Raw genomic sequence first — 12,464 nt, 5'->3', positions numbered from 1 at the left:
GTATTCTACATTATTTTATGATATATAGGTTCATTAATATGATCTTTCCGATTGCATTCCATATAGAATCAGTTCGATTCCTTTTTTTTTCTAGGTCTTAATATTAATTTTCTTTGGGATAAAATGACAATGTTGTCTAATTTGAAAAGTTTTGTAAAAATTATGCTATGTAAATGCCTTTCTGAGGTGAAGATTTAATACACTGATGTCAAACTAAATTTAATTATATGAATTATGTGTATTGTTATACTTATAATTTGGTAATCACCTTTTTAATAACTGTTTTTCATTTCTTGCATCTGAAGAATGAAAAATATGAAATACTTCTCAAATTTTCATATTATCCTTGTGCAAGTGCCATGTTAATCTCTGTATTGTAATTTGAGTATACCTGCTGCTGAAGCATGTAGTATCCTCTAAATTATGTAGTTAATGATGAAATCTTTATACAGGCTTATATCTATGGGTGCCCACTAGTAACAAGGAAACCTTATTTTTCCTAACAATGCTATCGATCTTATTTCCCTAAAATTCTGTGAATAGTGGATAACATTATATTGATCAATCAATTGCTCACATTTGCAAAATTTTTGTCAATGACTATCAAATCTTTTAATTTGGAATTTGATCGTACTCTCAAATATTTATAGATAGGTCCAAAGGTGATGGCTTTTTCAAATATTTATTTATCCAACTGTGTTAGCTCTGTGGACCTAATGGATTCAAAGTAAGTATTGCTTAAGAGCTACTTCTAAACTTCTTCAGCTGACATTTTCCCAAATGAGGTGTTACTGGCATAAATGTATACATGAGCCTTTACCCTTCTTCCATGTGGGAACAGACCAACCAGAATATCTTACCCTGACAGCACAGATTGTCTTACTGGAACAAAACTAATCTTGGTTACAAGGGATCATCGAGAGATGAACAGTTCAAACAAAACTGTTCAGACTAGAAGGTATTTTATCAAAATATAATTGTTTATTATACCTTCCATTTCAAAAGTAGCTGAAGCCAAGAAGGGAAAAAATGTTGGTATGCATGATTACTTAATGTCCTGGTCTGTCTACCATCCAACCAGGCAGGAACTTACACTACTGCCTTTTAATCACCAAATATTTTCATAGTTGCAGGAGAAGTCCATATGTTTCTCCTCATTATTAGGCATTAAACTGATCATGTTTTAATCACAGTATTTCCTATTGTCTCCATGCTGTAAATCTACAAATGGTAAAGCTTTAGGTCTAACTCTATCAAACACTGAGGTAGAGATAATGGAATAATACTTAAAAACAGATTTGCCATTGATACAGTAACTACAACAGAACAATGCAAAACGTGTGCCTTTTAATTATAGTATATATAGTTATATATTTTTTAATTATATGTGCTGATTTTATATTTCACACAGTGAAACTTACTAGAATTAGTTGATAATTTGACAAATAAGTTGATATTTATTTATTCCAATAAATAGAATTGGAATTAAAATCATTAGGTTTAAAATATATATTAGAATATAAAAATTGTCTATGCAATATCTTTAGTTTAAATTTGTTATACATTCTGTTCTTGGTCTTCTGAATCCACATGGCAAAAAAACAATGTTTTCCTCTAATCTATAATGGATTTTACTCTGCTGCTCTGTTTATTGCTTTAACTCGCTTGTCCCAAAATGATTTTCTCCACATTTCTTAAGCATTCCTACTGATAATACCCAAATTTAGCTAAGATGTCTAAAAAACAATATTCTTCTGCAGTACCCATGGGTCCTAGGATCCTAGGACCCAGTTACCTGCATCATCAGATAACAGGCCAAGACTTCTCACCCAAGCCCATGCAACATGTCAACACAAAGTAATTGAAGACCCATCTCAATTTCTCATTTCCTATATTTCAGGGCCCCAATTCCTTGAGATGCAAGAATTAGCAGTAAGCAATTGTGAAATGCAAGGCAACTTAAAATGAAGGATGAGATAACAAAATTTGAGAGAAAGTACTGTAAGTCACATATTCAACTTATAGATGACCAGCCCATACTAGTGAACTAGTTCACAAAGTGTCATAAGTTTATATTTAATACCCCTCTCCTTTGATTAATGAAAGATTTTATTCCAACATAAGTGGGCCAAAAAATAGTTCCTTGAAGGATAGATCAATAATTGGTCTACCAAATCCCGGAAAACTTGACTTAGAAGTCAAATGTAATTCAGAAATACATTTGAAGCACTAAGGAGTGCTTCAAAACACTGGGACTTCAGTACAACATGGTTCTGTGGTATAAAAATGTCACTCCCAAACCAATGATAATCTACGTTTAATCTCCTGAAAGTGTATTCCTTTTCAAATAAACTTTGTAAAATCACATTTGCCAAAATAATATTTGACAAGTTGATGATGCTTAGTGACATTACAAGTTTTTCAAGTGTAGGGAGCAAGTTACAATAGAGTAGAATTATTTACACAGCACTAATGCCAAACACGTTCAACCATTCATTAAAGTGTAGAAATAGTACCACCCACAATTTGCGTTTTTCAGTAAGGGCCTTCCAGAAATGTGTTAAATAGATCAGCCCCCTAAATTTCAAACCCAAACGTTAGCTAATAAATTTCATCATTTAATAAGGTACATTTTAAAAAGTCACAAATAGTTGCCTTATCATATGTTATTTTATGTTTTCCCTCTGTCTAACATAGCAAGAAATATAACTTTAAGTCTTGAATATGAGTACTCATCAGAGATATGACAAACATAATATCTGTCTTCTATTTCTATCCTATTCCTCTCTAGGTATAAATTTTAATTTTCTTCATTTTCCAAAACTTATAGGTAGTAGAAAATATTATTCCTTGTAAAATAAAAGAATCTCACCATTGTACAAAGCCATTTATAAAAATTTGTAGTTAGTAATACATTCTAAGCCATTTTTAACTTTCTTTTTGACTAAAGATTAATCTTCCAAATGGATGAGAATAAAATCATGTTTAGGTGCTTCATGTCTGCATTCTTGCAAATTGTTGCTGCAGATGAATCAATTATGGAAATATAAGCTGACATCACTTTAAGAATATGCAGGATTGAAAGTCCATGGATTGTATATAAACCTTTAAAAGTATTAATAGACAGTTTAACAGAATGACTATCTGGAAGTTGAAAGCAGCGAGGAATTATAGTAAAGACATAGAATGAATGAAAAATGAACAAGGGGCAAGTACAGCTAGAATACTCAATGGACACATATGATAAAGGAAGTAGTAAATTGAAAATAAATCTTGGAGAAAGGGTTGGTTGAGAATGATGGAAGGAGTGACTCCGATCTAGGAGCATTGGACAATTAGATAGATATATTTAATTGTAAAACAATTGCACAACCTTTTAAAATTCAGTTCAAAAACAAAACAAGAAACAAAAAACACACAAAAATCACAACCAAACAGCAATCTCCAGAGTGTATGAATATGACGTCTCAAAATTTTAATCAGTTAATGAAGGGCAGTCTTGGGAAAAGCAAACAAAGCTGTTCAAAGAGGGAAATTTGGGATAGGGGAGAATTTTGAACAGAATTAAATAGATTATCTAAGGTTATAAATCACCTACATCTGCTGCAAATAGTATATTTCTTCTACGAGTTTTCTGTCTGAACTGGATAATCCAGTCCTGAGACACACTTGGTAGTTTGTGAGGATAGAATGGAAGAAACAAGATCAAGAACCCATTACTCCACTGGAGAGAAAACAATATTCTTTATTTTCTCTAATCTCTCTTCACTACTCTTTCTTCATACTTTTAAGTCAATTGATTTTGAATTATATTTTTCCTTCTTTCTTCTGGCAAAGTAATTCATTAAGTATTATTTGCCATTTTCTTCTTTCATGCTGTTTAATTGGCCAAGTGAGTCCATTAAACTTCCCTCTTGCATTTGGTTGCCATGAAACAACATCTATGTTAATGAGGAGAAATCTAATGTATAACTTTGTCTCCAGAAAACAGTCCAAGAAGTTCTGATCACAAATATTTGGCTATATTTTTTTCTTTTACCTTGAAAGACTTCTTGTGTCTAAAGTGCCCACAAAAATAAGTACTCCATCACTTGTTGGTTCAATCAGAATTGTCTAAACTCAACGATATATTTTGCTAACAAGATGCGTATAGGAAACAAAAAATTATTGCACTTTTATCCTCTCTCTTAAGATTCTCCTTAGATAACACATCAGGAACAGTGAAGTTACTCTATGCAAAATTATTTCAATTATTTTTCTCTTGGTCTTGCATTTCTTCATCAAGATGTATGGAGGAGAATAGAGTTAAATCACCCATACCTTGGAAGACAGTGTCTGTTACAAAAGGACAATACTTCTATGCCCTACTTCTGTGTCCTCCTCTTAGCTCTTGCCGGAGTTCCAATTAATCACAGCTTCTTGGCTTCTTGTCTAGTGAACCTGAAGGACTATACGGGCTCCACCACTACTACATCTTCATTATTTCTCTTTTAAAACTCTTTAATTGCGTCTTTTGGGTTTAGAATTTATTTTCATGTCTTCATTCAATCAGTTGTGCATTGTAATGAGCCAAATGGGCTCTGTAAACTCACTTTAGGGAGTAAAAACACTAACACAATTTATAACAAAAAGTTTTGGCCTCCCTTCACTGCTAAAGACAGTACGCTTAGCTAAGTTTTCTAAGAAAACTTTTTAATTAAACTTTTCCATTTGCTCAATTATTTTCTGAACTTTTTGGCATATGTAAGAACAGAAGTCTTCACTATCTCATATGAATAAGGATATTATTTTTTGTGAGCCACTTAGAAATGTGAAATCATTTGTTTGAAGTATCCAATCAGATTTTTTTCTGTGTTTCACTGCTTCACATCCAAAGGCATTGTGGAAAGTGTTAAAAAAAATGTGTAATCCCAACAACTTCTTTCATTGTAAAGGGCACTTTCTCCCTAAATATTTTGACTCAAATTATCTTTTTCAGAGAATTACTGTTTGGTAATTAAAGGTATATTCACAAATTTTGATGCCGTATTTTTTTTTAAGAATTTTGAATTTAAATTCCAATACAACCTTGTTTCAAACAGTGAAATTATAGTTCCTGGGTAAGGACAATTCCAAGAGAACCTACAGGATTTACAGCAAGGTTTCTCAGGTTTCTTTGTTTAGTGTGAAAAAGAGCCATCTTCATCCACATTGCTCCCTCTCTACTGTCTCCTTGGATTTCTTTGCATGAAAGCCTATTATTCCAGGCAATTTCAAATTTTCTTCATAGGCTAAGTTGTTAAAATTTTGAACAATTAAAATTTACCTGTCATAACTTTAAAATTCTTGAAAATCCTTTATCAGAACCGCGAATTCACTGATCTTAATTCCACCTTTACCATCAAAAAGTTAACATGCTGTTTTCATGATATAGTATCCATGCAGCTATTATTTTCCAGTGGGTTTGTTATGCGTGTATATATCCATATTAGCTGATGCTAAGTAAAATGAATTCCAAGATATGGAACAAGATTTTTTTCATTTGTGGTTGTTGTTTTTGATGAACTATGTGATTTCAGTTTTCTTTGGGTTTTTCCCCTATGGTTATCCCTGCGGTATATCATTTTGTATTGTAAATACATTTAACTTAATTAGCGAAGGGAAGGGGAAAAGCATAATGTTGAGACAAAGGACAAAAGGGAAACCAATGCAGTAGCAATACTCACAAGACAATATGTTGGAAATGTACATTACAACTTGTGAAGGGATGAACGAAAATGAGAGAGGGTTAACAAGTTTGAAACGTTATGATTTATACCTTAAATTACTGTAACACCACTGTACATCACTTTGATAATAAAATTGAAAAAATAAGCTGCGTAAAATATACTTTCACTGTATTGGCACAGTAAATAATATTCTTTATGTGGTAATATTTTAAAAATCAATACTATTTGGCATCTAATTTGAATTAATTACCCCTTCTTTATTAGAGGGTAATCAACTTGAATGTTATCCAACTAGACAATATTTTCACAATATACTTTCCAAATTTTTCAAAAAAGTATAATTTTAGTACTTTATAATTCTAAAACAGAAAACAGTTTAATGCTATGGAAACCCATAACTTTTTAAAGTATGTTGTTTAGAGGACAGAATATATGTGTTCTTCAAAATTCTTATGACTAATAACTACTCATTTTTAAATTCTCAGCATTTCTGAGAGATTCAAAACAGTACCTGTTTGCATGTTATGTAATTCTGCAATAGATGCAGTTTCCAATGGGGTGTTACAGATTGAGAAGTCAACAGAAAAATAGCCAAATTCTGGTAGAGGATAAAACTATGAAGCATGTGTAATAATTAATTCTTCAAGAGTAAGCCATTGTTTATCAGAGTAAGCTATTATTTCTATGACCATCAATCTCAAGATTTATGCCATAAAATAATCCTAGCCCAACAGTTTCCAACTTGTAAAGGACACCTAAAATTCCTTAATTCACATCATGAATACTACACCTCTGCTAATGAGACACCCTCCTTGTTCTGAAAAGAACACCTCAATAAACTGAGCTGCATCATTTTTCCTCCACTGGTATTCTTGAGATCAGAAAACTTGCAAATATTATTTATATTTATACTTTTTTAACTATCATAGATATTCAGGATGCTAAGATAGGAAAATTATGGTTCAAAGCCCACCCAGACAGAAAGGTTTCTTAGAATCCTATCTCCAAAAACTTCTCCACAAAAGCCAGACTCAAGTGGCACTGAGGTTGAAGTGGTAGGAAACGAGACGTGATCATAAACAGGCTCAGAGACACTGTCCAGGCCAAGAGTTCAAGCTTTAGGACGAACCAATAAAACAAAAACAAAATTGAAAACAAAACCCAAACCTAGCATTTTTCTACATGTATACAGAGACACGTAAATAAGGAAATGGCTTCCTGTGTTACACATCGGTAGAAGAAAGTAGATGTCACACAATTACTCTCTTCATACCATATTAAACCAAACCCTTAAAAAATTGGTTTTTCTAAATGTATAAATTAATGTCACCCATTTTTTTGGCAACTCTGTCTAGATTATTCACATTTACATGGTATACATGAAACTGTGGGAATTATCTATTAACTATGTTCTAATTATAACACTCTTGAAAGAATATCTAGGCAAATAGAATGCCAGAATCATTTGTGAATTTTTCAATTAATCCCTCTACTAAAAAAGAATTTTGTAGTATCCTATAGAATATGAAATTACAAACAAAACCAAAAAATATATTTTAAATGTAAATTCTAATTTACAAAGGTCTTCAAAGTCCTACATTAGACGAACTTTGCTATTTCTCCAGACTTAAGCTTTGTAATCGTTCAACATTTATTTGGAATCCAACAGAATGAGGCTTACTTATTTTTCCAAATTTTTGGGTGGGAATCATGAACTATTTTGTATCTAGGAATGTTCTGTAATGATGAGAGCATTTAAAACTCAAGTGAGGATACATATGAGTTGCATTCAATAGGAAACTTGACTTCTCAAAACAATGACAAAATTAACCCAAACTTCTGTGTATTCCTTTCTTGTTGTTTGGTTTGTTTTACTGAGACAAAATTATTCTACTTGGTCCAGGGAAGGTATCGTTATGTAATTCCACTCTCTAACTTCCTGTCTGAGTGCTAGAATTCCAGGCTTGGAGCACATTGCCCTGCCATAGTTTTTTATTTAATCTAGAAGCAGACTAGCAATTCTGAACTTCTCCTATGATCTTATCCACTAGACTGACTGCTCAGACTGTTCATATACTATTTTCAATGATGTTTTAACATTTGACACAGAATATGAACATTTTCAGACGCACCTGCAGGGTTCCCTGATTCATTCCACCATGGATCCTAAACCATTAATAATGATTGCATGACTCTCTTACTATCTCTGGTCACTACTTATGTAATATTCTCAACTTCTGGGGGAAAGTTCACTTGAAGGTTTTCTAATATTAAAAATTAACACTTGATTCTAGTCTTACTCAGGACCTATTTTCTATTGTTTTCTAAGTTTTCTACATATTCTGAGAGTTATTTCATTTGTGTATTTTTGTGTGCAACTATAAGTGCCTCTGTGTGTATGTGCATGTCTGTATGTATGTAAGCAAAATTCTAAAGCTGTTATTCAGCAATCTTGCTCTTGACTGGTATTCCAGGTTTTGGCTGGTTAACTATAGGTAGTGTCTCAAAGCCTATAATGTCCAAGCTGATTGCAATTTGAACTTCCCTGACTCCTTTAGATTCTTAGGTTTTATTTTTCCAGGAGTATCAACTTTTAAACTTCAAACACTTTTGTGAGTGTAAAGTCTAAGCTGTAGCTCATATTTTTAACTCAAGAATTCATATAAAGATAGATGAACATATATATTACATATCCTGAGGGTACACTGTTAGAAATGTGATCATAAACCAAGTTGTTTTGAGATCTGAGGATTGGGGTTTAAAGCCATCATGGGTAGGAAAGTCCCGGAGGCTCTTTTCTCCAATAATTACCAGAAAAATGGAAGTGGCACTGTGGCTCAAGTGGAAGAGCACTAGCCTTGGGCTACATTTCAGAGGGACAGCGCCCTTTCCCATATTTCAAGTGCCACGAACAACAAATATATATATATATATATATATATATATATATATATATATATATATATATATATATATATATGAAAAGGAAAGAAAAAGAAATGTGATCTTAGCCATCAGGTTCATTGCTAGTATAATTCCTGTTCACTCAAGATGGACTCTTTTTTTCCAGTTAAGTCTATTCTCCTATATCTGACTTGCATTGGAAACAGAATCATTCTTCCATTCTCCTTTTTGCACATTTACATGATTAGCAAGCGTGATTTAGACAGAGAGTGGCCTCACGCTTCATGTTCCACTTAGCAGTAATGCTTTCTCTATATCACTCCCATTAATCTACATACTGGACTTGGCTTTATTGTTTCAATGTTTTCTTATTTGTAGAGTCTTCTATATTGTATTGAACACTTATACATAAACACAGAAGTTCTTTTTCTCCTATAATTGCTATTGTTTCTGTTACTGTTAACTCATGTACACTTGGGAAATTAATGCACAGCACATAGACTCACAAAAAATGATCTGAGAACCTTCTTCCCATTTAAAATTCACCTTAATTTACAGAGCACATAAGAAGTTTGAACAAAATGTTCTCATGGATAATGTATTTATAAGCAATTTAAATTTCATTTCTCTTTACTAAGTTGTCTCTGAAACACCTGTTACCTCATTTCCAAAAGTGTCCTTGTGCTATTTCAGTGAAGCCAGAAAGCATTCATTTTTTTCTGGAGCAGCACCATAGATTGTTACTGGAAGTAAGTGGAAGCAACTGTTACTGGATGTGGAAACCGATCCCAGGAGAGGAATTGAACATAGAGAAATGGCAAAGTTCAAGTTAACTATTGCTTTCCTTTTTACTGTACAAGAAAAGAATCCAAGGCTGGAAGGAAAATCTGTCCCTGACTTTTTTGAGTGTGTCCTTTACTCATATAAAACTCGTCTGTAAACTTGCCTAGGTTGGCTTTGAACTAAGACAGTAAGAAATCTCAGTGACATCAACTGGGTGAACTTCTCTTTTGAACCATGAAATATTAGATGAAGTTTATTATAAAGCTACTACTTGACAATTTTTAACGAGAGAATATGTTTAGCAAAGAATCTACAACAAATAACTCAGCAAAAGTAGGTGCACTACTAAATCATTTGGGAAGATTACTATTGAATACATCATTCCTTTGGGGGAAATTTAAAGCCATATTTGCAATTTTTGTTGGTTGGGAGGATTGAACATTGATCCTGGGCAATGTCTCTCAGCTTTTCAGTACAACATGAGCACTCTACAACTTTAGCTCCAGCACCACTTCCGGATTTCTGGGGTTAATTGAAGATAATTGTTTCATGGACTTTCCTCGCCAGGCTGGCTTTGAACCACAATCCTCTGGTCTCAACTTCCTGAGTAGCTAGGATAAGAGGAATGAGCCACCAGCACCTGGCTCATATTTGCATTTATGTGCACTTAATGTCACTATGTAGACAAAGAATGGAAATCTGAACCAAATGATGTGACATTGAAGCTTTTCAGAATTGAGGTAGCAATAAATATATCCTCCTTTCCCATTTTGTTACATTAATGACTCATGAGCTATGGGACTCTTACACTAGCATCCTTTCATCTTTATCGGTGTATTTAGTATAAGAAAATGTTCATAGAGAAATATAGAAAGACAGATTTTTAGAAAGCAAAGGAGATCAGGTATTAAAGAACAGCATAGTAGGAGATACATTTATCACACAGAGATTAAGAACTAGCCTAGGAGATTTTGAATGCTAAAGGCAAGGATGAATAAGCCTAGTTGATAGCTAGTTCTTCAATAACCAAAAATGGTTCCCTAGAAAAGTTTCTGCTATACCTTAGTTACTATCATTTTTCTTTCCATCTGGAATTATTCCTTCTCTTCTGTCACAACTGTTAATTAACCTCTGCCCTTTTGTTGCGATGACTTGCCAAAAGAGTTTCCAAATCTCACTCAGACTACCCTTCTCATTTTGATTAGCAGTGACCACACTCAAAAGCTTGGAATCTTTGAATTTCCAGAATTAATCTTCACCTGACTTCTAAGCACATTCCTGGCATCAATTGCCATGACCTGATGAACAAAACATATTTTTTCAACACAGTATCCTAACACAGGTAAAGTACATGAATTAGGGGCTATTGTCAGGTATCAGTATGGAAGGAGCAATTATGTATTCCAAATATGGGTTCTTTATTTTGCATTTACTAACTAAATGTTCATTGTTGTTGTTGCTGCTGTTGTTGTTTTGGCAGTCCTGCAGCTGAAACTCAGCGCTTGGGAGTTATTCCTCAGCTTTATTTTTTTTCCTCAAAGCTAACTGTCCACCATTTGAGGCACAGGACCACTTCCAGTGTTTCCTTTTCAATTTATGTGGTACTTAGGAATTGAACCCAGGGTTTCATGCATGCTAGGCAATCACCATACCATGAAGCCACATTCCCAGAACCCTAAATGACTTTCTTAAGATGGCATTACATTTTCATTCTGTAACTATGTATCATAATTTTAACCAGAAATTTTTGCTAGAAAAGAGCATTGAACATAGAACTGAGTCCAGTAATGCCAGATGGACAATGGATAACTCACAATGTAGCCAGGGCACAGAGGGACTTACCTCATGGAGCTGGTACAGTAGACTGAGCGAGACAGCTCCTGACCCACAGGCTACCTTCAGAATGAGAGGGCCACCTTGGTTCCAACCACATGGGGATGCTGTGCCACCTCCTCCAGCACCCATTGAATCAGTTCCTGAGAGAGAAAGAGAAAGAAAGAAGGTCAGAATTACACTTAAGCCAGGTGCCGTTGGCACAGGCCTATAATCCTAAGTACAATGGAGGCTGAGTTATGAAGATAGTGGTTTATACCCAGGCTGGGAAGGAACACCTGTGAGACTCTTATCTCCAAAGAACCACCAGTAAACTGGAAGTGGTGCTGTGACTCAAGTGGTAGAGTGCTAGCTTTGAGCTAAGGAGCTCAGGGAGCTGCCCTAGGCCCAAAGTCAAGCCACATGACTTGAAATAAGTGGATTTCCCACCACAAGAAATCGATTGAATAGCACCCATTGTCCTAGGGAGCATGGCAGAGAAGTCAGGTCAAGCTTCCTGTCAGCTGGGAGTCATTAGTAGGTCACCTGGCTTCTCTGTGCCTCAGTTTCACCATCTTCAAAACTGAACAGAGTGAAGGATCCCGTTACTCATGGGATAGGGTAATAAAGAAAAAGAGCCCTGTTTTGTTTCACAATCCCATACCTGTTGCACCATTAATAACACACACCATCTGAGATCTTTCCGGGTATCTTCCTATCATATGCTCACAGAATTGCCAAGAACAGTATCAGATGGCCCATCCCTCTGTGCCTGTCCCTGCTCCAGAGATCCCTCTGTATTAATCCCTTGTTTCCTCACAACTGTCCCATGAGGGGATTGAAGTCCAATGGTCGAGGTCCATCCCAGAGCTTCACCTCTTGTCAAGAATCAGCTGCCGTGGACTGTTTGGGACAATCCATCTAAACCAATGACTGAGCGTGGCGCTACATGTCTACCATCCCAACTACGGAAGACCAGGCCTGGTGGCTCATGCATGAAACAGATAGGAGGACCATGATCCAGTCAAGCCTGAGCATATATTAATTCTCCATCTCAGAAATGCCCAAGACAGAAAATCTTGACTCGCATGGTAGAATACCTGACTGGAAAGCCTAAGGACTTGAGGTCTAAACCTAATATACCAAAAAGAACCAGAGTCCCAGTGCCAGAAGCTCATGCCTATAATCCTAGGTACTCAGGACACTGAGATCTGAAGATCACAGCCTAAGATTTAAAATAGGGTTGGCCTCACCCAT

General features: G+C 34.8%; 1 pseudogene; it reads right to left on the bottom strand.

Annotated features, from left to right (window-relative positions):
* Positions 1-309: 309 nt before the first annotated feature.
* LOC122127453 lies at positions 310-406 on the bottom strand (annotated as a pseudogene).
* Between the last annotated feature and the right edge of the window lie 12,058 nt (positions 407-12,464).

The sequence above is a fragment of the Dipodomys spectabilis genome, unplaced genomic scaffold (genome assembly GCF_019054845.1).
Source record: "Dipodomys spectabilis isolate Male_0828 unplaced genomic scaffold, ASM1905484v1 ptg000301l, whole genome shotgun sequence".
In the NCBI taxonomy this organism is placed as follows: domain Eukaryota; kingdom Metazoa; phylum Chordata; class Mammalia; order Rodentia; family Heteromyidae; genus Dipodomys; species Dipodomys spectabilis.
Note: the sequence above shows the minus strand (reverse complement) of the source record. Positions and strands in the feature narration are given on the sequence as shown.